Raw genomic sequence first — 26,385 nt, 5'->3', positions numbered from 1 at the left:
GATCCCTCTGACCTCAGCCTAACACGGAGCCCTAGAGTCAGCCCTAGGGACCAAAGCCAGGCTGCACAACTTGGTATCTTGGGGAGCCCAGAAAATTTCCTTGGCTTCCCTGGACCTGGCTCTCTCTTCCGGGAAATGGCAGGAATGGGAGGGCCGAAGTCCCAGGGACAGTAAGAAGGTGCCGGGAGACACAAGCATCCCTCCGTGCTGGGTGCTGCTGCTGTGATCAGTCCCTGAGTATAGGGCATCCTTGTCTTGACAGTGGGGAGACGGAGGCTCTGAGAGGGCCTGTGGCTGGTTGACAGCGCTGGGAAGTAGGAGAGAGAAGAAATGACCACTCGGGCTCTCCGGAAAGTCCTCCTACAGAAAAGCATCCCCTCTGGATACTCCTCCTTTCTTCCGTTCAAAGTTTCTCCACACATCTGCCCCGCGAGCATCCGCTGCGCTGAGCTCAGGCTTGGGCCTGGGGCAGGGACGGGGAACATGTGGGTTTGGAAGCCAGGGGGACAGGGTCCCACGCACAGCTCCCACGCTTCCAGGCGGCTGAGCCTCCACTCCTCCCTGCCCATGCAGAGGGCGACGATCATCAGGGCTGCCTGGGCTTAGGGTGAGTCTGGCAGATTCTGGGGCTCAGCCTGGGGTACCCCTCATCCTTGGACATAAGCCACACTCTCCACTCTCAGCTTTCTGGTAACAAGACTGATATTTTGATGTCCCTTCCGCCTCTCTTGTCTGTTAATTGGCCCCAAATCTGGGATGAGAGGTTACATACTGGCCTCCTCGTATTCCGCTCCCACCTAGCCCAAACCTGCACCCAATAGGCATTAGACAGGAACCTAGACTTAACCTGTCCAGAACAGCAAACAGTCCCTCCCCAAACCTGGGCCTCCCAGACTCTTCCCTTCCCTGTCCCCGCAGAGGGCATCACCACTGCTCACCTCACCAAGACCCTAGCATTCAGCCTCACCTCCTCCGTCCCCGCCCTGCACTGGGCCCTTCACCTCTATCTCAAGGCCTACCCCAAGACCTCCCCCATTCTCAGCTCTGGTGCAGCATCCCCCCGGGACCCCCACCTCTTACCTGGAGCAGTTGGATGGAAGGGCAGTGGGAAGACCCTCATCGGACCAGCCCTTGCTCCTGACCTCAGAACTCCCCCCCCTTCCGCTTGGACCTCCCATCAGCCCTGGCCCCTGCGGGCTGGCCCTGTCACACTTAACTGTCCCTGGCCGGGCCTTCCTCCAGGTGTCCCGCCGCACCCGCAGCTCTGGCTCAGAGCAGATGGCCCTGCAGACGCGGCCCTTTCCTGAGGCTCAGGGGTTGGTTTCCTGACTGGGGTGCAAAAGAGACTGGTCTCCAAGGCTCTGAGGCTCGGGACACCTGCAGGACTTTAAGCAGCTGGGAAGACTGGTGGCAGCCGTCAGAACCGGCAACAGACCGGACGGTGGCCTTCCGAAAAGACATGTCCATGCTTCACCCCTGAAACCTGCGCCCTGTGTGCAGAGGGGTCTCTGAGAGGTAATGAGGGGAAGGACCTCGGTGGAGGTGATTAGAAGAGAAAGGAGTGGGGGAGTTCAGATGGGGCGGTTGGCCCTGTGAAGAGGGAGGCAGAGGTCAGGGAGGGTGTTGGGACGAGTCCAGGGAGGCCGAGACTTGCCAGCAAAGCCGCAGTAGCTGGGCGAGAGGCCTGGGACAGTCTCCCTCACAGCCTCCAGACGGAAGCAGCCCTGCCGACACCTGCATTTTGGGCTTCTGGCCCCGACGCTGTGAGACTTTGAAGTTCTGCTGTTTCCAGACACCCAGACGGTGTGTCATTATGACGCCCACAGGAAGCAATGAAACGCTCTTACCAGGGCCAGGCATACAAAGGAGGCATGAGTGCCCATTCCACAGATGAGATCACTGAGGCGAGAGTCCCTGGGGACCAGTGGGGTCCCAGCAGCCCTCTGTCTATGGCTGGCATTCCTGTGGGGCCTGGCGTCCTGTCCATCCCAGCGGAAGAGCAGTTCTGTCCCCGAGCACCTCGCCGTCCACCCTCCTCTGAACAGGGTCCCTCGGACGCTGTGCTGAGTAGAGCGGTTTCTAGCCCGCATCTGCGGCAGCCCCGCCAACACCATCAAGGTGAGAAGTACAGTCACACGCCGGGGAGGGGCTGCCGGAAACAGATGGCGACAGGGCTGTCCCAGAGGGCAAAGCACGCCCCCATGTGTCTCTTTCCGGGGGCCAGCCCAGCGCCAGGGGAGAGCCACCTACCGAATGAATGAATGAATCAAAGTGTCATGAGGCTCATCGTGCTGACCTCCATGACCCCGTGAGATTCCTGGAGGGGCTCCGGTGATTCTCTGGGGGAACCCAGCTGCCTTGCCACTGCCCATCCCAAGAGCAGGTCCCGGTGACCCTGCGGGTGTCCTTTGGCGTGTGCCTGTCGGGACCGGGCTCAGATTCCAGCTCCCGGCCTGCAGCTCAAAGGCCCAGTGGGCAACTGCTTCTCTCTGTTCCAAGAACCAGCCACATACGTGTTATGGCAGCAGCTGGGCTCATGCGTCAGGGTCTGAGAGCAGCGTCGTGGGCACGGGGCAAGTGGCCCAGAGTGGGGCTCACATTTGCCAGAAAACAGCATCCGGATCACTGAATGATTTCTGGCTCGTTGTTCCAGCTGAAGAGCAGCTTTGGATCACTCTCACTCTTCCCCCAGATGTAAAGGTCCTGGTGCTCCTTGTCACCAGCCAGCTGGGGCTGTGGAGGGCCGCGAGCAGGTGAGTGACACCCTCGGGGCACCCTCGGCTGATGTGACCGTTCCTCCCATGTCAGCTTTTATTACCATGAGCCCCCAGCTCCCTCGGGTCCCCGCAGGATCTCAGATGATCCTCGGAGCAGAGCACTTTGTCCCCATGTCATGGCTCTTGAACCATCAATCCTGGGTGCCAGGAGGGTGCGGGCCATGCAGGGCCTAGGGCTACTGTTGGGAAGGGTGGGGTCCCAACACACCTGGGATTCACTTCAGACGACCGACCTGGTGATCCAGAGCCTTGACACTGCACTCGGGGCCCCTCCTGGGGAGGCGAGGGCCAGGGTGGGGGCCCTGGGGGAATGGGCCCTTCCAGGAGATGGTCAGTCCCAGGCCAACTGCCCTGGATACACAAGGTCAATGGGGCCGGGGTGATCACATCTTCCCCTCTTCATTCTTGTCTGAACAGAAACCACAGACAACCTTCATCGCTGCAGCTTTGATTTCAGGGATTAAACTTTGATCGAGGGCCATGTGCGCCCACGTCTGCTTCCAGCCTGGGGATACAGTGGGGGAAAGCCAGAAGTTTCCTCCTCTGTGAAGCACACATCCAGTGGCAGGAGACAGACGATCCCAGACATAATGAGCAAGGGCGGATGGAAGGGCAGAGAAGGAAGAAAACCTGGATGGAGAGCAGAATGGCAGGGGGAGGGCGGTGTTGGTGACACCTGCCATGGAGTGGTCAGAGGAGAAGGTGACCTGGAGCAGAGACCTGAATGAGTCAGGGAGGGAGCGGTGCGGGCCACCTGGTAGGGGTTTCCAGGCAGAGGGAACGGCACGTGTCAAGGCCCTGGGGTGGGACTGTGCTTGGGTGTCAGAGGGACCATAAGAAGGTTGATGTGGCCGACACAGAGGATGGGACCGGAGGCTGGGGTGCATGATGGAGCTTGCAGGGAGCGGGGAAGGACTCTGGATCATTCTAAGTGGACTTCAGACCTATTTCATTCCTTCAGTTATCCTGATTCAGGTGTTTTGGAGGATTTGGAAATGAACTAGTCCTTCCCCCAAGCAGGTCATGGCTGGGTTTCTTGTTTGTTTGTCTGGGTTTTTGTTTGCTTGTTTGTTTGTTGTTCCAGCCTCTCCACACAGGTCATGGAGCTCTGGACAGCAGGGCTTCGGATCCTCCTGGGACTTGTGGGAGAGTCTGACAGGAGGAGTGACCCCTGTGTTCCCCTGTCCGTCACCCCCACCATCTCCACGTGCAGATGAGCCAGAAATCATTCAGTGATCCCGATGCTGTTTTCTGGCTTGCCATCCTGCCTGGGCATCTGGGTGGTCCCCTGTGCCCTCAACAGTCAGGGAGAGAGAGAGACAGAGACAGGGAGAGACAGAAGGAGACAGAGAGAGACAGAAAGAGACAGAGGCAGAGAGACAGAGTGAGATCATCACAGTTCTTTATTATCATCTAAGAGACCAGTCACATTACAGGATATAGATTTAGGGACATTGGGTCAATAGCAGCCCCACTAGGAAACATGCTGAGGTGACAAGGGTAAGCCAGAGAAGGCTCAGGGAAGAGAGGCTGTCCCTGCGGCTGGCCGTTTGAGCCACTCTGTGTCCCCACAGCACGGCCAGCAGCTCCTCGGGCTCAACAGGGGTTCGCTGCCCGGGGCGGGGGGCGGTGAGCTGGCTGCTCAGGGTGGCTCACCGCGGCTCCTCTGCTCAGCTCCCTGGGCTCTGCAGGGTGTTGGCTCCCCGAGCTCTGCAGGGTGTTGGCTCCCCTGCCTCCGGGTGTCACCTCTGGCGGTCCCTTTTGCCAACTGCCGTCCCTCGTTATTCCGCAGCGCACCTGCTGAGTGCACTCCACCTCTTACTTCTTTGTCTTAATGCTTTTTCTAGATTTTAAATTATGAAATCCTTGATACACGTGAAAGAATATAAGATAGAGGCTGTGCTGATTACAGAGCGTGGTAACGTCTGTGAACTCCACGCCAAGCCCCAGCACGTTATTCTGGCCGCCTTCCCGTCGCACCCCAAACCCTCCGCCTCCCTGACTGCAGTGACTGCTAAGTGTTAGGCGTGTCATTGCCTTGTTTCTCTACGGCTTTATCACAAAGCTATAGCCCGAAACCATCTAGCGCAGCGAGCACGGCTTTTGAACTCCGTATAAATAGAACGTTCTCTGTGTGTTTTTCGAGGACCTGGCTTTTCTCAATCCACATGTGTGTCGACGTGTGTAGTCGGTCTGCATTCACTTTTACTGCTGTGCACGGTTGCCCGCCGTGGACGTGCCAGCGGTTACCCATCCTCTCGTGAGGGGACATTTGGGTTGTCACCCTTCCTTTGTTCGTAGGACGATGAGCTATGGCCGTGACCGCGTGCATCTCCAAGGACGTGGCTGGAGGACTTTCTCCAGGCGTGTATTAGAAATCGCTGGGCTCGGGGTGTGTACAACACCAGCTTTACTTCATCATGACAACCAGGGCTCTGACTCCTTTGTACTAGTTCACCGTCCCTCAGCGGCTTGAGACCTCGCCGACTGTCCACATTCACACACTTTCCAGATTTTGCCAAGCTGGTTTCATGTGATTTTAATTCCTATTTCCCTGGCGATCTTTTCGCTTCTCACAAGCTCCTCTATGACATACGCGTGCTGGTTTTTGCAAACCCTTGTGCTGGGTCCTTTGGCTGCTTGTTGACGATTCAGAAGTTCTTTGCTCATTTCCCGTATTAATCAATTGTTCACATCCCGGGTAGCCAATGTGTTCTCCTTGCGTGTGGCTCGGCTTTTCACTCTGTTTATGATGTCTATGTTTGTGATTTACTGTAGTAAAACGTCTTCCTCTTTTTGACTTGTTGAAGAAATCCTATCCTACCCCAGGGTCGTGAGGATAGGTCTATAATGTCTTACACATGTTTTCAAGTTTCGCCTTTCCCATTTGTATCTCGAATTTACTCAGAATTGATTTTTGTGTAGGGTTTGAGGTAGGGATCGAAATGAAGTTTTTTTCCAAATGGAGAACAACTCCTCCAGGACCACTTAGCAAAGGGTCTACCCCTTCTCGCTGGTCTAACCAACATGTCCTCTCCACGTTACACCAGTTACGTGTGTGGTGCGAATTCTGTTCTGCTCCACTAACCGATGTCATACCGTCTGAAGTATTAGGGCTTTACCGTAGGTCTTGCTGTCTGATAGGGCAAGTTCCCCTCCCCCTCCAACACCCTCTCCTCCCAGGTCCATTCTCCTTCTAAAAGTAAGTAACGAGCTACTACGGTTCTATTTCTGCAGACACACTCTTTGTCATCTTCCCTTTGCCCCTGGAGCTCTTTCATTTCTCTGGGGTGCCCTCTCCCCCTTCACCTGGGTAAGTCCTGCTTGGTTGCAGACTCAGCTCAAGCATCACAGCCTTAAAAGCTTCTGGAGCCATCCCACAAAGAAGAGCGAGGCGGTTGTTCTTTGGGTTCCATAATCCTCAGGTGCTGTGTTGCACTTGCTTGCTGCTTGCTTGTTCCCCCCACCCCGTCTCCAGCCCCCCAACCCCCCGCCTCGGCCCTGACTCCCTCCATCTCCACCCGCCCGGCATCCACCGCCGGGGCTGATGCGCAGAGGGCCTCAGGCAATGCCCATCCGAACAAACTGTATTTCCACCTCAGCTTGCCTTTTCTTCCACCTGAAACACTCCTTCCCACAGTCCTTCATCACGTATTTGTAAGTCATGAGTCTTTGCAGTGAAAATGAGAAGAAGATTGTTTAAGCAAAACCTTTCTTGTACCCATTTCAAAGATCTGTTCTCAGAGAATCCCATCCTCAGAGGCCCCGGCTGGCTAGTGACCAACACAGGATTACCTTTGATCTAGTTCTTTTCACGCTACAAATGTTTACAAAGTTAGAATTTTCTTTTCATGTGTAGTGGGTTGAATTTGGTTCCCCAGAAAGATATGGCCATTCCTAACCCCCAGTACCAGTGAGTGTGAACTGATTCGGAGATTGGGTCTTTGCCGACGTCATTATATTGGAGGATCTCAGGATGAGAGATTGTCCTGGACTTGGGGTGGGCCACAGATCCAATGACTGGTGCCCTCATAAGAGAAGGGAGATTAGACAGATACAGAGAGGAGTCAGAAATGTGCCTACAAACCAAAGGGACGCCAAAGATCACCAGCAGCCACCAAAAGCCAGGACAGGCACAGAGTGGCTTTGCCCCTAAAGCCTCCGGAAGGAACTAGCTTACTAACTCCTCGATGTTAGCCCCGTAAGACTCATTTTGGACTTCTGGCTTCTGGAACATGAGACAACACATTTCTACGGTTTTAAACCACCAAGCTGGTGGCCATTCGTTGCAGCAGCCCCAGGAACGTCATGCACCATGCAGAAGTCATCCAACAGGAGAGAGCTGGGAAAGCGAGCCTCCAACCCTGCCCTCCCTCCTGGACAGCACTGCTGTGTCATCGTGAGCTGACGCTCACCACAGCCCTGGGACAAGGACTCAGGGATCTGTCAGCTCCATTTTCCAGGCAGAGAAGGTGTCCCCACCCCTCCCTCATCCCAACTCAACATTGCTTTCCTTCTGAGTCACTGCCGGAGCCTGCAGTGAGCTCAGACAAGACCCTGTGCCTGTCCCCTCCCTGGGGGAACTTGGGGGACAAGTAAGGACACCGCTCAGCACCCCAGGACCAGCTACCTCTCACCCCCCCGGGGACCGACCACCTCTCAGCCCCCTCCCGCCCTGCCGCATGTGCTGGAGCCCGGCTTGCTCACTGGTCGGGGTGGCATTTGCTGCACTGACACAGACTTGCTGACACTCGTTGGGCTCGGGCGTGGCAGAGATGCCATTGGCAGGGCCCAGGTGGCGGGGTGGCCTGTCCAGAGCCTGCGCTCAGACAGCGGCTCAGGCTGGCCAACACTGTGGCTCTCGCCTTGAGGACCCCCTTCTGGCTGTGGGGGCCACTGGGCAGGGCGGGCGGAACAGCTGGAGCATTAGGGCTCTGGGCCAGCAGGCAGCTGGTGGATTCGGACCCTCTTCCGCACCTGCTCCCCCTCTGTGGACAGCTCCTCCTGTCACGTGGGCAGCAGGCCCCTCTCTCCCTTCCTCCTCCTTCGACACCTCACTCTCTTGGCCCCTGAACCTGTTCGGCCCCTTCGGAGACACTCAGTGTCCCGTGCCTCCTCCATGAAGCACGGCCCGGGCCAGGCCACCGCCACCTTGGCCTGTGCTGTTGTACCAGCCTCCGGCCTCACCTCCACAGCAGCCTCTGTCTACACAGCAGCCAGAGAGCGGTTTCTGAATCAGCTGGGCACTCGGAGCTTTGGTTCATGCCTATGCTGCGTGTTCAGCTCCCGGCTTCCAGCCACACTGGACGGTGGGCAGCCAGGGAGGGGCCGGGCGTACTGTGCACCCCCATTTCCTGTTCCTGGACCCCCAGCGGACCCCTTCCCCCTCCTTCAGACTCCGCGTGGGCGACACTTCCTCCGTGGAGGCCTCTCTGGAGGTGTTGAGTATCCATGTGGCCCTTCTCTGGCCCGCCCTGCCCCTGCCCGTGCACTTGCTGGCCACTGTGAGCTGGGAGCATCTTGAATTGGAATGGGGGTTTGTCTTGTTGCCTCTTGTAGTCTGAGCGTCTGCATCAAGTCCGGCCTGGGCCCTGATCTGGGGAGTCCTGTTGCTTTCGTGTCACTGTGCTCCAGCCGGCTCCTCCCCAGTGGAATGGAAACTCTTTGAGAGCAGGGCCCAGGCCTCACTCCTCTCTGCCCACAGGGGCCGGGCACTGGGCCTGACAGGAAGGACGTGCTCAGTAACTGTTTGTTGAATGACTGAATGATTACACAGATGAGTGGGTGAATGCAGGACGGGCTCCAATGTCAGAGTACCCAGGGGGGCCTTCATATCCTTATGGACCCACCCTTATTGACCCACTATGGTGGGTTATTGGGGGACCTGCAGGAAGGCCTGGGGTTCCCTGTCCATCCAGACCCTCTGGAGGACCAACCCAGGTCCCCTGGATATAGGGCTGAAATGGAAGCACTCGGGGTGGACGGCCAGGCCTGGGCCTGGGCCGGGGCACTGGCCAAAGTGTTGAAAAAGCACAAGAGACTCATGCCGAATCAGGCAGGCCTTGAGGTAGCTTAAAAATGTACCAACCCAGGTGCTCTATGAAGCCGGGTGGCAGAAAGGCGGGCGCAGGTGGGGCACGGGGGCAAATGAACATGTTTGGATTGAAAAAGGCCAAAGCATCTAACAGCCAGGGAGGTTTGCTCTAACATTCCAGCATGTTCTGGTGATTTATGGCTGTTGCTAGGTAACGGTACACTGAGGCGAGTGTGATTTTAAAGCCAGGGCTCCCAACCAAAGAGTCAACAGAAAGGGAAAACGATTCATCAGGCTGGGGGGCCGGGGGAGGGTGTAAATGCAGCCCAGAGGACCAGATACTGTAAGAAGCAATTAGAGCGAAGCCAAGGGTATCCACCCGTTCGTGTTTGCAATCCTTCGCGGGGGTATTCAGCTGCAGGCGCAGGCGTGGGGAGCCCGCTGCTGACAGGGCCTTCTCCTTCAGAAAGGCACCGGCATGAATTTACCTTTGATTTTGCGGTAAATCGATTTAGTGCGTGTCGGGTTTCTCACACAGCGCTGCTAGTGTACAAACTGCATGAAGCGTGTAATCCTGATGGTCACGATTAATTGTCCTCGTTTTACATCACAAATGGCTCCCTCCTCTCCACAGCACCATTCCTTTGGGAACACTTACTGATACCTACTGCATACCTACTGGGGTTCAAGAGTGAACAAGACGGAAGTCCCCCCCCCCCCAACGCCCTGTCACCACCTTGTGAAGCTAACATTCGAATTTGGGGGCGGGGAGACATTAAGAATGGTCATGATTAACAAGAAAATTATATCTTATGTGAAAAACAAAAAGCAAAGCTGAGTAAACAGGAAGAGGAGTTGGGGTGTGTGGGGTGGGGGTAGGGTGGGTAGGGGGAGGGGCTGGTTGTGATTGTAAGTAGGGGGATCCTGGTTGGCCTCCTGAGGAGGTGACGTTTCAGCAAAGTCTTGAAGAAATGAGGGACTGAGCCTTGGAGATATCCAAGGGAAGAACAATCCAGGTGGGGAGGCGATCCAGCAGGTGCCAAAGTCCTGAGGCAGAAGAAACACTAGGGAGGCTGGCCGGGTGGCTGGCTGGCGCGGAGTGAACTGGGGGGAGAGCAGCGGAAGGGAAGCAGGTGTGTAGGGTCCTCAGGCAACCCCCCGGGGAGCAGCACCAAAGGCTTGGTGGGGAGGGAGAGCCATGGTTCACTGGGCCGTTCTGTACCCAGTGCTGTGCTGGGGGCGTTCTGCCCCTGAGAGGCGTGTGACTCAGTTACCTGGTTCATGGGCAAGCAGGCTGAGAGGCACCTGTGTGTGTCCCCAGGTGCTATGAGGTGCACTCGGGCCAGCACCAGATCCAATAGCTGATGAGTGACGGAGCCTGGTTTTGGATTGTCACTGGCCAGTTCCTTACCTGCCGGCTTCTCACCTGTCAACCGCATGGCCAGGGACACGTGAGGAGCAGAGGCTGACGGCAGGGGCTGGGCACCAGAGAAGAACAGCTCAGGTCAGATGCTGGCTCCTCTGTGAGCTTCCCTGTGTGACCTGGGACGAGGCACTTCATCCGCCAGCCCCCGTTCTCCTTCCCAGGCTATGGAACAGAGGCGGAGGAGACAACCACTTGGCAGAAATGACTGTGGTTTTTGAAGGAGGCTAGCTGGGCCGGCACTGAGCACGGAATAGACACTGAGCGAATGCTTCTCCTCCCCATGAAGCCTGCCTCACTGAGCAAGCCTTCAGCTGGGGTTACAGACCGTGGAGGCGAGCCCAGGTTCCCACTGCCCTTCTGTGCTTCCATAGCCCCCTGTGCTGTTTTCACCTGCACAGACACGGCAAATACATAGGAACCTCTGGGCAGGCGCCTCTCTTGTCCCGCAGCCAGGGCAAGCATCACTGTTGAGCACCGACGGACTCCGCCCCAGGACTCTGCTTAGGCTGGCACTCCGGGCGGCCGGTGCCCATATCAGAGTTGGCATGGGCGGACAGCTATTATCTTAAGGCTTCACAACTGGTTCCCTGATGCCTGTCTGTCCTACTGGCTGGGAGCAGCTGGATAAAAGGGTGGGGTCTGGTGCCCCCTGGGTTCCCAGTGCCGCATAGGAAGGGCGCTCAGAAAATGTGAGCAGGAGGGAGAGCAGGAGGGAAGGAGAGAAGCGGGAGGGGAGGTGGGAAGACAGGGAAGCAGAGAGGGAGTGTGGAAAGAGATGCAGGTGGGCGGAGTGGTCTGTGTAGCCTTCTGGAAGAGCTGGGAGGAGAGCCGAGCTTGGTGTGTGTCATTTAGCGGGAGGGTCCAAGGAGACCCTCTGTCCAAAGCGGGCTATTGACGCACGACCTTCTCGTCTTTACCAGGACCCTCGGGTTCTTCGGGGAAGGGCATAGGGCACAGGCCCAGCCCCTGCCAGCCTCGCTTCATTCCTGGCTTTGAGACCATTTCTTGTTTGTGAAATGGAGGTGACATTGCCCGCCAGGTGGGGCTGCGATCCGTTCACTGCCTACGGATGTTCTGGAAGATGCTTCATCAATGGCACGGGCCCTTGTGACCCCTTCTTGCCTTGTATCTGCTCTTCCCTCCCCTCAAGGGGCCCCTTCCTGCCCTTTCCTCCCACAAACTCCTACTTATTCTTCAAGCTGGAGCTCAAATGTCCCCTCCCCCTGAAGCCTTTGCTGATCCCATGTGTACCTCTAGTGTTTGGAGCCCCCCTGTCCCCTGAACGCCTCTTCTGTAATAGCACTTCAGGCCCCTCTCTGGACTAAGCGGGTGAGGCCCGGCTGATTTACACCCTGACCCCAGAGCCTGCTCAGCAAGTGGCTGTTGAACAAATGAATGAAGGGAGGGAAGGGGAGGAGGGAGGGAGTGCATCCTGCCAGGTGCACAGGAGATGGGCTGGGAGGGGCGCCCCACCACCCAGGCTGTCTCCCACCACGGACCTCGCCTCCTTCCAGCCCCTCGGGAGCCACTGGACACCGACTATGGCCCAGTACCTTTTCAGCTCATGATGGATATATTCTAGACTAAGACGGAGAGTGGACAATAGACAAGCAGACAATAATATCGTGTCTACTACGCTATTCTCCACTACTACACAATCATGGAGTTGTCTTTTGGGATGCGGTCACATCAGGGAAGGCCTACTTAAAGGAGGGGATATTTGAGCTGAGGCCACGGGAAGAGAGGAAGCCAGCAGAAGAGCCAGGGGAGACTGAGACCCCAAACCAGCTCAGCCACACACGGTCGTCCAAACACTCTGCTTAACTGCCTGGCGGTTCCATGACATCCACCTGGGCAAGTGCCGGTGAAGGGCCTCACTCCACGCCCGACACACAGTAGGTGCTTGTCATGTGGCAGCAAGGACAGCTGCGGGGACACCCAGTTCTGGGAGTGGGCACCCAACTTGTTCCCTGGGCCAGAGAGGCTCGTCTAGGGCCTCAGGTTCTCTGTGACCGTTCGATGCCCCTTTCATGTCTGCCACCCACCCCTGGGTCAGAATCTTGACCCCGAGGTCCAGTTCCACACCTGGGGCCCATGCCCTGCAGACAGGCCTCCCTGCCCCTTTCTGAATGGCCCTCAGCTCGTGCCCAGGCTCCAAAGGGCCCTTTCTGCGGTGTGGCTGGGTCTGGGCTCCTGGAAAGCAGAGCCCGAGAAGCACGTGGGTGCAGGGAGTTTATGTGGAAGGAGATCCCAGGGCATACCGTCTGGTCTCTGCTATGAGAAATGAGGCTCCGGTCCCCTGAGATGTATACAGAAGGTTCCAGAACTGATCCCTGAAAGGCAGGGACAGAGGCAGTTCTCCAGGGCTTCACCTTCTAAATTGGTGGAGTGTGCCTCAGGTGGTACTGATTTTGCACACTGCAGGCAGCACGTGCCCAAGACCCAGTGGCGTCTCGAAGGCCGGGACGGTAGAACGAAGCAGGACAACAGAGCGTGACATGAGGCCTGGCAGCTGGGTGAGCTGGAGCCCGGGCTGACGGTCCAGCACAGCTGTGGCTAGAATCAGAGGGGGGCTGCAGCTCTCACGGCATCTTCCCAGCCTCGCTCTCATTCTTCAGCACCACGACCCTGGGCAGGCCAAAGACAGGACCGCCCTGGCTGCAGGACTGGCCCAGGCGTGGGCAGGTGTCCCGGCTGATGCAACTGGAGAGCACCCTAGGGCTTGTAGCTGTGGCGGGTAGTGAGCGGCCCTTCTCCTGTTCCAGCTGAGATGCTACGACATGTAACCCCTAGCTGGCCGTGGCCTCCCCACACCCAGAGAAGTCAACCTGCAGCAGGGGAGAAGGAGGCCACCCTGGGGAGCAACAGAGGGGAGGGGCAGACAGGGTCCTATGGAGTTTAAACCCCAGCTTCCCCTTGTTCCCCAGGCTGTGTCCACCTTCAAAAGGCTTGGGCGTATGTGGCCTCTTGCTAAGCCAGTTGGGGCTGCTTCCATCACTTGCAGCTCAAGAGTGCTGAGCAATGCTCATTACCCAGAGTACCACCAGGCCCTCAGGGACCATGGTTCTCAGGGCCTGCAGCAGGCCAGCGGCTAGAGCCTGGCACCGCGCCCCCCTCCCCCCCGCAAGCCCTGCTCCACCATGCCCAGCTGCTCTCCTATTTGAACCAATCACCACTTCCTTGGCTGTCCAAGTTCCTCTGGCTTTCAACGTTCCCACCGGACTTGCCTCTTGGGTTCCCCAGGGGTGCTTGGAAGGGTCCTACCTCCCTGCATGACTCCCTGGCTCAACTCCCTCAGCTGGCACTGCCCCATGTACCCATGGCACAGCCTGCACCGATCCCTGTGGGAGGCATCATGGGGGGAGGGGAGGGAGGAGGAGCTGACGCCTGAGCTATGGGTGGGATCCCTAACCCTCCATGCACTCACCAATTCACCCAACACATACTGAAGGAGCTCCTACCTCATGCCAGGCACTGGGGGTGCATACAGGGATGGCAAAATACCAAAATACCGCCCCCATGGGCTGACCTTCTAGTGGGGGAAACAAAGAAAACCAAGGTAAGTTGTTAAAATATATGATGTATTGGTGGTAAGCACTAATGAATAAATAAAGCAGAGCGGAGGTATGGAATACTGGGGCTGAGGCTGAAATTTTAGGTGGGGTGATACCTCATTCTCAGTGCAGGGAAGGGTTGGGCTGCCTGGGTTCGGGTCTCCTCCTCTGCTCACCTGTGATCTAACGGAGAATGTTCAACCTCTTGGAGCTTCAGTTTTCCTATTTGTACAAAAGAGATGCTAGTAGTCCCTACCCATGGGAGTTTGGGAGGTGGAATGGAATGGCACATTTGGAGTGTTTGCACAGTGCATTACATGTGAGTGGCCCCAACCTCACTTTTGCTCCATGGCTAATATTCCTTCTCAGGCCTGAGATGCATAGACTTCCCTAATACTCTGTGCCCTGACATGCTCTCTCTTCCTGGAACACCCAGCTTGGGAGATGCAGGGAGAGCAATCCTCACGTTTGAAGTTTAGTGCCAGTGCAGTCTGTGGATCAGCTGGATGGCTTCCTGTCCATCTGTCCATCGGCACTGTGCTTTCCTTGAGGCTTTGTGGGCAGGAATGTGTATTGTTCATTTGTTTCTGCTCCCATGTCTACTATAGCCTGACACTTAATGAGTAATCAATAATTTCTAATTAAATTAGTGAATGGTAAATAAGGACCTAGTGATGACTTCAAGCACCAAAGCAATCAAGGAAGGCTCCATGGAAGAAGTGTTATGGGAGGAGGGCTTGGAAATGGGATAGAAGAACACCATCTCACTGGCATCGGCTGGGTAGATTTCTACTCACTGCAGTCCCCCCTTTATAAAGAACATGTGTCCCCAGAGAGTCTGGCTCTGGTCTGCTACACTGGAGTCCCGAAGCCTACCCATGGGAAGCCTGGGGTTTTCTTTCCTTCACATGGCCAGGTCCAGGGGGGAAGTGGGGATGAGAGGTGGGCCTTCAGGGCCCTCTTGAAAGGTCTACGCCAGCTGGTCGAAAAATAGATAAATGGAGGGGGCACATTCATCCAGCAGTGCTGTGAATTATTGATCACCAGAGAGCAATGTGTAGGCAAGGTCATTTCTCTCTTAGGCCAAACTGCTCAATCATGCTTAATTGTCTGTTTTCCAAATTTCCCTAGGGTTGGCCTAGGGGACAGATTTGCTCTGTGCCCACTTATTTTGCTTCAATCCAGTTTTTTGGGGTAAAAAGGGATGACATCCATTTCTCTTTGGTAATAAGTTTTAAAACTGTGGATAGGATTAATTCAGGTGCTAAAGAGGGATTCCTGTCCTACATGGCATTGTTAAGAGGTATTGCTCTCTGTGTCCCCATCACCCAAGATTTGGCTTACTTGTTTGAGTCATGGGCTGGAGAAATCTGAGAAATGAGGGGCACTGTAAAGTGCCTGACACCTGTGATGTGCCAGGCTTTGTGTATATTGTCTCCTTCCATTACCAGTGAGACATTCCAGTGAAATAAATAAAACACATCGAAGTGGGCAACCAAATGAAGAAACAGATTTTCAAAGAAAATCGTCCAAAGCTGGTTGCAAGGATTCTTCCACTCCTTACTGACAAAGAGGGTATGAAAGGGTAGGGTGGTGGGTAATGAAAAGGAGGCTGCGGGGAGTAGGGTTTTGGGGACTGCATGTACTAGGAATCCTATTCCTGCTAAGCAGGAGGAAGGGGAGGTGCCTGCCCCTTCTCTAAAGGCAAGTGTGGATTGATGACTCAAAGCTTCAAATGTAGCTGCTGGGTTTCCAGCCAAGACGGAATAACAGAGACCAGATTTACCTTCCCACCAGAAGTAACTAAAAAACAGGATAAAACATATGAAACAACATTTTTCTAAAGATTGAACATCAGGCAGTGAGGGACAGCAATCACTGAGAGATGAAAACAAATAAGGTAAGCTCAAGGACTGTTCTAGCTTGAGAATTTTCTGCCCATGTTGCAGGGAGAGGTTGTCCAAGCCAAGCTTGGTAGAATGCCCAAGCTGAGAAGACTGAGCTGAGGGTCTGGGGAAACCATGGTGGCTAGAGTTCACAGGGCAGAATCATGGAAAGAGAGCTGCAAAGAGAGAGCTCTGGGGATATGGAGAGGTCCAACCTGAGTACTCAGCTGGGTACCAATCAGCACATGTGAGGAAATTACCCAAATTCAGGGAAGGAACCACCCGAGGGAACAGCACTTTGTGCACACATAGAGTCAGGATCCTGCCTGCTCTCACCAGCCAGATAAAAAATTCATCATTCATGGGGCATTGAGAGCTTCCTTAGGAAAGTCTTGCCTCGCTAGTGGAGAATAGTTAGTCTTAGAGTGAGAACTGCTCCACACATGCTTAGTAAACCACCAAAGCCAAGACTGTAAAGGATCAAGCTGTTTCGAAGTGAGTTTACTACATCCCAGAACAAAGATCGAGAATATTTATAGGAACACAAACATACCCAGTACCCACAAGGTAAAAGTCACAATGTCTAGAATCCAGTAAAAAAATTACCAGCCATCCAAAGAAGCAGGAAAACACAACCCATAATGAGGAGAAAAGTCAATCAATTGAAAACTGATCCAGAATGAACGCAGATATTAAAAACTAGCTGACAAGGATACCAAACCAGTTATTATAACCATATTCCATATGTTCAAAAAATTAGAGGAAAAGGGGAACATACAATGGACATGGAAGATGTAAGAAAGACCTAAATCAAACTCTGACAGATGAAAACTACAGTGTCTGAGATGAAAAACACGCTGGGTGGGACGAACAGCAGAGTAGATGTTGCAGAAGAGTAGATTAGTTATCTGGTAAACAGAAATAGAGATTCCCCAAAAGAAACATAGAGTAGAAAGACAATTATGCCAATAATTTAAAAGAGGGACAGAGCCGTGGTGAACTGTGAGGTAATGTCAAGAGGTCTAATAAATGTGTAATTGAAATCTCTGCAAAAGAGGAGGAAGAGGAACAGGACAATATCTGAAGAAATGATGACTGAAATTTTCCAAATTTGATGAAAACTATGCCCTCGCAGATACAAAAATTTCAGGGAACCTCAGCACAACAAAAATGAAGACAACCACACTGAGGCATATTGTAATTTAATTGCTCAAAATCAGTAATAAAGAGAAAAATCTTTTTTTAAAAATATTTTTTATTATATTATGTTAGTCACCATACAGTACATCCCTGGCTTTTGATGTAAAGTTCAATGATTCATTAGTTGCATATAACACCCAGTGCACCGTGCAGTACGTGCCCTCCCTACCACCCATCATCTTAAATGTAGCCGGAAGGGGTGCGGGGGAGGACATGCTACTACAGAGGAGAAGGATAAAGATTACAGCATATTTCATGTAAGATGCAATGCAAGTGAAAAGGCAGTGGAGCAATGGCTTTAAAATATTATATGATTTTTTTAAACTATCAACTTAGAATTCATAACCAGAAGAAAAAAAATCTTTCAAAAGTAAAGGCAAAATGAAGACTTCTCAGACATATAAAAACTAAAAGAATTACCTCTAGAAAATCCTAAATATAAGAAAGGTTAAAGGGTGTCCTTCAAACAGAAGGAAAAATGATACTAGCTGGAAATATGGATCTCCACAAAGGAATGAAGAGCATTACCACCTGACACGGTAGTTGCACAGGTAAACATCTAATTTCTCCTATTATTTTAGTCTCTTTAAAATATAATTGGCTCTTGAAACAAAAATAATAGCCATGTAATAAGAGGTTTATGACATATGTAAAAATAAAATGTATGACAGCAATAGCAAAAATGCTGGGAGGGGAGAATGGAAGCACAGTGCTGTAGATAAATATAACTACATCAAACTACATGTGAGGTGGTATTGTATCACTTGAAGGTAGACTGTGATAACTTGAAGATGTATACTACAAGCCTTAAAGCAACTACTAAAATAATAAAACAAAAAGTTATAGCTAATAAGCCACAAAGTAGATCAAATGAAATCATTAAAAAATGCCCAATTAATCCCAAAGAAGGCAAAAAAAAAAAAAGAGGAAGAAGGGAACAAAGAAAAGATGGAACAACTGGAAGGCAAATATCAAGACGGTAGATTTAAACCTAACCACATCAATAATCACATTGAATGGCAGTGGTCTAAATATCCCAATGAAGAGGCAGAAATGATCAGATTGGATGAAAAAGTAAGACCTAAATATTGGCAAACCAATCTAAATATAAATACAGAAATAGATTAAATGTAAATAATGAAAAGCATATACTGTACTGATCAAATGAAAGCCACAGTGGCTATGCTAATCTCAAAGTAGATTTGCAGTAAAAAATATTACAAGGTCAAATTAAGTAATTTCATAATGATAAAGAGAATGTAACAGTCTTTTTTTTTTTTAAATTTACTTCACAGAGAGAGACAGCCAGCGAGAGAGGGAACACAAGCAGGGGGAGTGGGAGAGGAAGAAGCAGGCTCCTAGCGCAGAAGCCTGATGTGGGGCTCGATCCCGGAACGCCGGGATCACGCCCTGAGCTGAAGGCAGACGCTTAACGACTGCACCACCCAGGCGCCCCGAGAATGTAACAGTCTTAATATTTATGCATCTAATAACAGATCTTGAAAATACACAAAGCAAAAACTAATAGAACTACAAGAAGAAATAGATGGATCCATAATTACGGTTGGAGATTCAATAACCCTCTTTTAATAATTAATAAAAAGAATAGAACAAAAATGTGTAAGGAAATAGAAGACATGAACAACATTGTCAACCAACAATAACACTTCACCTGATTAGGGCAGGACACATATTCTTTTCAAGTACACGCCACAAAAAATTTACTGAAATAGACCATATCCTGGGCCACAAAACAAGTTTTAACAGCCATAAAGGGATTCAAGTTACAAAAAGTATGTTCTCTGCTACAATGGAATTAAATTAGAAATCAATAACAGAAAGAGCTCAGGGAAATCCTCAAATATTTGGAAACTGTGTAGTATGCTTCTATATAATGCACACATTCAAGAAAAAATCAACAGGAAAATTAGAAAGAATTTAGTTTGGATGAAAATGAAATTACATTGTATCACAGTGTGTGAAATGTTGCTAAAATAATATTTAGAGGGAACCTCGTAGCACTAAACATCTAATTGGGAAAAAATTTTCTCCAGTCAATTATACTAGCTTATATCTTAAGAAACTAGAGAAAGAAAATCAAATTAAATCTAAAGTAAGCCAGAAAAAAGGAAATAATAAGGAACAGAACACAACCAAATATAGAACGAATAAAATAGAGAAAAATCAATGAAGCCAAAAGCTGATTCTTTGAGCTTTTTATTAATAAAATTGATAACCTCTTGTCAGACTGACTAGGACAAGAGAGCAGACAAGATTACCAATATCAAGAATGATAGGGTGACATCACTACAGATCCTATAGATATTAAAATAGTAATAATAAGGGAATATTATGAACAACTCTTTGCTAATAAATTCAACAACTTAGATGGAGTGCGTAAATTCCCTGAAACACACAAACACAAACTACTAAACTGAAGAAGAAAGAGATACCCTGAGTAGTCCTATAACCATTAAAGAAATTGAATTTATATCTTAAAACTTTTCCACAAAAACAAAAACAAAAACCCTTCAGGCCCCGATGGCTTCACTAATGACTTCTGTCAAATATTTAAGAAATAAATATGTAAATTCTACACAAATTCTTCCAGTAAATTGAAGAGGAGGGAATATGTCCCAAATTATTTTGCATGGCAGCATTACCCTCATATCAAAACCAGATAAAGACCTTATGAGAAAAGGAAACCACAGACCAATACCAATATCCCTCATGATCGTCAACACAAAAATTCTTAAATCTGGGGCGCCTGAGTGGCGCAGTCGTTGGGCGTCTGCCTTCGGCTCAGGGCGTGATCCGGTGTTCCGGGATCGAGTCCCACGTCGGGCTCCTCCGCTCCTCTCCCACTCCCCTGCTGTGTTCCCTCTCTCGCTGGCTGTCTCTCTGTCACATAAATAGATTAAAAAAATCTTTAAAAAAAATTCTTAAATCTAACCTAACAATTTAGAAAAGGATGATACATCCTAACCAAGTGAGTGTATCCCAGAAATGCAAGATGGGTTTAGCATTTGAAAATTGATCAACATAATTCACTATATTTACAACCTAAAAAACCCCAACAAACTATGTAATCATTCTAGTAGACATACAAAAGCATTTGATAAAATCTAACCTCTACTGATCAAATCTTTTAGCAAACTAGGAATAGAAGTGAACTTCCTCAACTTTTTGAAAAGTATCTGTGAAAAACCTGTGGACTTATTGGTGAAAGACTGAAAGCTTACCCTCTAAGACTGGGGGCAAGGCAAGGATGGCCACTCTCACCATGCTTGTTCAACATTGTACTGGAGGGTAAAGCCTGGGCAATAAAGCAAGAAAGAGAAATGAAAGACATTCAGATCAGAAAGGAAGAAATAAAACCACCCTTATTCACAGACAACCTGATTGTCTATAAAGAAATCCAATGGAACCTACAAAAAAGCTGCCAGAAATAATAAATGAGTTTAGCAAGTTTACAGGATGTAAGATCAATCAGAATTGAAAAACTTTAAATACCATTTAGAATAGGAGATATAGGGGAATAAATTTGACAACAGATGTGAAAAACCTACAGACCATAAATTATAAATCACTGGTGAGAGAAATTAAAGAGCTAAATAAGTGGAGAGAGATACCATGTTCATGTATTGGAAGGCCCAATATTGTTCAGGTGTCAGTTCTCCCCAAATTGATCTATAAATTCAACACAATCTATTTGAAATCTCAACATGTTTTTTTCTTTCTTCCTTCTTCCCTTCTTTTTTCCTTCCTTTCCTCCCTTCTTTTTCCTTCCTTCCTTCCTTCCTTCCTTCCTTCCTTCCTTCCTTCCTTCCTCTCTTCTTCCTCCCTCCCTTCCTTCCTCCCTCCCTCCCTCTTCCTTCCTTCCTTCCTTCCTTCCTTCCTTCCTTCCTTCCTTCCTTCCTTCCTTCCTTTCCTTCTTTTCCTTTAGAAACTGACAAACTGATGCTAGAGTTCATATGGAAATGCAAAGGTCCTAAGATAAGAAGAAGAAAGCCAGGGGCACCTGGGTGGCACAGCGGTTAAGTGTCTGCCTTCGGCTCAGGGCGTGATCCCGGTGTTATGGGATCAAGCCCCACATCAGGCTCCTTCGCTATGAGCCTGCTTCTTCCTCTCCCACTCCCCCTGCTTGTGTTCCCTCTCTCGCTGGCTGTCTCTATCTCTGTTGAATAAATAAATAAAATCTTTAAAAAAAAAAAAAGAAGAAGAAAGCCAGAGGATGAATATGATCTGATGTCAAGAACTTGTTACAAAGCTTCATTAATTAATACAGGGGATATTGTTATCAAGATGGACAAGTAGATCTCTGGAACAGAATGGAGAGTCCAGAGATAGATCCCCACATATATGGCAGCTAATACAGCTCATTTTCACCAAAGGTGAAAAAGTGATTCTGTGGAGAATATATCGACAGTTGTTACAAAAACAATTTATGTGTGTGTGTGTGTGTGTGTGTGTGTTTAAAACTGAACTATACTTCCAAAAAAATGAACCACAGCTCTCACCATATATAAGAATTAGTTCAAAATGGATCATAGACCAAAATTTAAAACCTAATTCCAGAAAACTAAGGAGTTGATGAACTTTTTCTTAAAGGACCATACAGTAAATATTTTAAGCTTGTGGACATTATAATCTCTATTGCAACTACACAAGTCTGCCATTATGATGTGAAAGTGGTCATAGAAAATACAAAAATGAATGGGTATGACTGTGTTCCAATAAAACTTTATATATAAATGTAGGCAGCTCGTCTGTAGGCCATAGCTTGCTGACACCTGTTGTAGAGGAAGACATATAACAAAAATCTTCATGACCTTGAGTTAGTCAAAGACTTCTTAGGTATGACATCAAAGCAGGATCTGCAGAGAAAAAAAATTCATAAATTGGGTTTCATCAAAATTAAAAATGTTTCCTCTTTGAAAGACACCATTAGGAGAATGAAAGACAAGCCCTAGCCTTGGAGAAAATTTTTGCAAAACATATATCTGATAAATGACTTGTATCTAGAATATATTAAAAAATCCTCAAAACTCAATAATAAGAAAACAAACAATCTAAATAATAAATGGGGAAAATGTCTGAGGAGATACTTCACCAAAGATGATATACAGACAACAAACACATGAACAGATGCACAACATTAGTCACTGGGGTAATGCAAATTTAAAAACCACAGTGAGATAACACTATATACCTATTAGAATGGCTAACCTAATGAAGGCTGACTATACCAAATTTGGGTGATGATGTGGAGCAACCGGAATGCTTGTACACTGCTGATAGGAATGCCAAATTGTATAACCACTGGAAACAGTTTGGAATATTATTTCTATCATATACAAACTATTTCATAAAAACATAAAAAAAGGGAAAGATATATATATCTTATGACTATGTAGGGTCCAGAGTAGGACTATGAGAATGGTTTGTAGATAAAATTGTTAATGTAAATGACTCCATTACCAGATTAAAGGCAAAATTTTTTTATCATATCAATAGATACAACAAAACAAAGTGATGAGCCAAACAAAAAACACTCACATTGGATAAATTTCAGCACTTGTTCTTAATAAACTCCCAGAAAACTAGAGAGGATGAGAAAGGGTATCTATGAGAACCCAACAGCAAAAATTATTCATGGTGAAGCTTTAAAAACTTAGCTAGACCCACAACAGAGACACCTACTATCACCACTTCTACTCAACCCCACCTTGTATTGGAACCAACTGGACCAGAGAACAAATGGGTGAAGAACGGCAAGAAAAAGCCAAAACTGTCTTTAATTGCAGATATGACTGTCTACCTAGAAAATCCAAGAGAATCTGCTTTCAAAGTATCAGAACCATATGACAGTTCAACAAAACTGCTAGGTACAAGACAACCTACTAAAACCAATAGCACTCCTCTTGGACAGCAATACCAACGCTACATTGTTTACAGGCAAACCCTATTCACAAAGGCAGTAAAATCTATAAGGTACTTAAGATTAGCGGCACCTGGGTGACTCGGTTGGTTAAGTGTCCAACTCTTGGTTTCAGCTTAGGTCGTGATCTCAGGGTTGTGAGATCAAGCCCTGCATGGGGCTCCACACTGGGTGTGACGTCTACTTGAGATTCTCTCTCTCCCTCTCCCTCTGCCCCTCCCTCCCTGCTCTCTCTCTCTCACTCAAAAGAAAAAGGTACCTAAGATTAAATCTTAGGAAAGATGTGCAAGCCCTTCATGGAGGTGGTATAGCAGAGTGGTTCAGAGCAGGTCCTCCAACACAAAATGCCTGGTTTCACATGCAGTCCTACTGTTTACTGGCTTGGGTAAATTACTTGGTCACTCCATGCCTCAGTTTCCTTATTTGCGAAAGTGAGATAATAATATCTACCTCATAGGGAAGTCAGAAAGGTTAACTGAGTTAAATATAAAGTGTTTATGATGGTAGTTGCACAAACAATACATATAAATGTTTGCTACTATTGTTATGAAGAAAACGACAAAATTTGATTGAAGGACATGTAAAAACATCGGAATAAATCTGGAGATAGACCATGTCCATGGATGGGACACTTCAGCATCAGAAGGCTATAAATTTTCTCCGGGTTAACTATTAAGTTATTTATATTTGCAATGAAAATGACAACAGAATTTTTAAATGAGATCTGAAAAAGTGAAAATTTATGTAGGAAAGCAAAGGTCCATGATGATTTTGAAGAAAAGACTGTGACATTTGATTTATTTGATATTGATTCATTATAAAACAATTATAAAACATTATAAACATTATAAAACAATCTAAGGCAGGGTATTATTGGCACATGGGTCAGATAAAAAGACCAATGGAAAGAACAGAGTCCAGAAACAGACCTCCATGTGTATGGGAATAGAAAGGAAGAGGCATTATAAATCAGTGCGTGGAAGATGGGCTGTTCAAAAAATGATTCAGATATATTCTTTCATATGGAAAGAGGATATAATTCAGCCTCTACCCTACCCCAAACAGAACAGCATGTTCCAGATGGGCTAAAACATAAATGTAAAAGGACATTCTGTAGCACACTGATATAACTCAGGAGATAGAGAAGTATTTCTCAAACAGGACACAAAAGGCCAAATACTTAAAATATTGATAAATGTCACCACATCAAAGTGAGCTACTTCTGTAGGAAAGGAGTGCCATAAACAAAGTTAGGAGGAAGGCAACAAATTATAAGCGAATGTTTGAACCACACACAGACGTTAGGTAGTATAATTATACGAGGCTGCAGGACATCAGTAAGAAAGAATTCAAGTAACCCAGTGGAGAAATGGGCAGAGAAAGAACAGGTAATTCACAGCAGAGTTTCACAAAGCCTACACAGAAAGATTCTCAACCTTACTAGTAATCAAGAAATGCAAATTAATAAATCATCATAGATCGGCTCCCTCATCAACTTGACATGCATGTAAGTCCATTCCAAGTGTTACAGGGAATGTGATATGTTGCTGTAGGACCATAAATTGTTTCTTGATTTGGCAACACGTAGGAGGTCACAAATGTACAGATTCCACAACCCAGTGGTGCCTGCCTCCAGGTGTCCATCTGGGAAACCCTCACACGTGGGCATGAGGATGTAAGTACAGTGATGTCACTGCAGCATTGTTTAAAATTCCGAAAGGTTGGAAACAGCCTAAATACCCATTAACATGGGTGGATTGGGGTGGGATAAATAATGAATGGATTGTGGTCACCGGGATGCTGGTAAATGTTTAACAACATTTAACAACAATGTCTAGGGAAAAAAGCCTTAAATTGTAGCATTTGTCGATTTCCGGGATATGAATGCTCCCACCATGGCTGATTTCTAGCTACTAACCGTGACATCGCTGAACGCAGAGTTGGGAAGAGACACACACAATCAGCTCCTGGTGAAGGTCTTCGGGGTAGGCTCCAAGACACCATTGATTGTTTTCTTCCAGCATCTGAGATCAATGAAGGAACTAGGTAGAGCCGAAAAAATAATGCTGAGAAAAAAAGCAATTTGCAATATGGTATAATCAATAGGATCGTGTTTACATAAATTTTAAAATTACACAAAATGATATAATGCATGTATATGCGTTAAAGACTAGGACACGGATGGGAAGAAAAAAATTAGGTGATAGTGTTTGCCTTTGGAAAGAGAAGAATACCGGAAGGGAAGCAAAGAACTTCAGCATATCTCCATGGTTTTATTTCTTAAATTAAGAAATAATTTAAAGACCCAGGCGCAGTCGTTAAGCATCTGCCTTTGGCTCAGGGCGTGATCCCAGTGTTCTGGGATCGAGCCCCACGTCAGGCTCCTCTGCTAAGAGCCTGCTTCTTCCTCTCCCACTCCCCCTGCTTGTGTTCCCTCTCTCACTGGCTGTCTAAGATTTTTAAAAAGAAAAAAAAAAGCTGAAGCAAATATGTCAGAATCTTAATATTGATTCCTTTTGAATCAATATTCAAAAGGGGAGGGACTGTTATAACATACTTCAGTCTCTATTTATTCAAAGTACCTCATTAACATAAATACGATGCCAAAAAAAAAAAAAAGGATGATCACGATATGTAAAAACAGAACTCCCCGAAAGACCCTGGAAAGCCATCCAAGGGGGTTTTAGTCATTGTGCTTGGATTCTGGACCATTGCTTTTCTATTGTCCTTTATTTCCACATTTTCTCTCCTGAGTGTGAATCCACAGTGGCAGGAAGCCCCCGAGCTCGTGAGGGTTGGGCCGGGTGACATGCGTGCTGGCATCTCCATTTGATGGTTTTAGCACGTGTCAGAATTCTCAGCCAGCCTCCATCTGGGGCTCTGTGACTAGACTGGGGACTTGGGGGGGTGGGTATTTGTTTGGCATTTTGCTGTGAGAAGATCCACCCTGGCACCGTTCCAGGAAGCCTCTGCAGGGTGAAACAGAGGTGGGAAGCCCCAGGAGACCACCTCGAAGCTCCAGCCTGGGATCTGGGTGGTCACAGAGGGAAAGGGGGCAAGAAGGAGCTGCAATAGTAGCACCTAGCATGGGTTGACTACACAAGCTTTGGGTTCACAAGACCTGGGTACGGCTCTGCCACGGACTAGTGAGGTGACTTTGGAAAAGTGACTTGGTGCCTGTTGTTGGTTTTGTTTCTGTTTTCATTTATAAAACGAGTGCTGTAGTTGACCGTATTATTGTGCAAAGTATTTGCAACCCTTCCTTGGGGGAGGATTGTCTTGTGTGCTGCACTGAGGTCATGTGGCCATGTGACCTACCATGTCCCTCCTCGCCCTGTTGAACTCATGAGTGGTGGTTATGGGACTTACTTGGGCAATGAAGCTGCAAGAGCAAACTCATGGCCCCCATCTTTCCTTTGCCTCCGCCAGGAGCCCAGCTTGCCCAGCTCTGGGGCTGCTCCATCAGCCAGGTCCCCAGAGGAGCAGAGGTGCCGCCAAGTTGGGATGCACACGGAGCCTGAGGGACACACTCTGTCAGCCGCTGCTTGGGGAAGGTCATCCGTTACC

Source organism: Ailuropoda melanoleuca, chromosome 11 (assembly GCF_002007445.2).
Source record: "Ailuropoda melanoleuca isolate Jingjing chromosome 11, ASM200744v2, whole genome shotgun sequence".
NCBI lineage: Eukaryota > Metazoa > Chordata > Mammalia > Carnivora > Ursidae > Ailuropoda > Ailuropoda melanoleuca.
Note: the sequence above shows the minus strand (reverse complement) of the source record.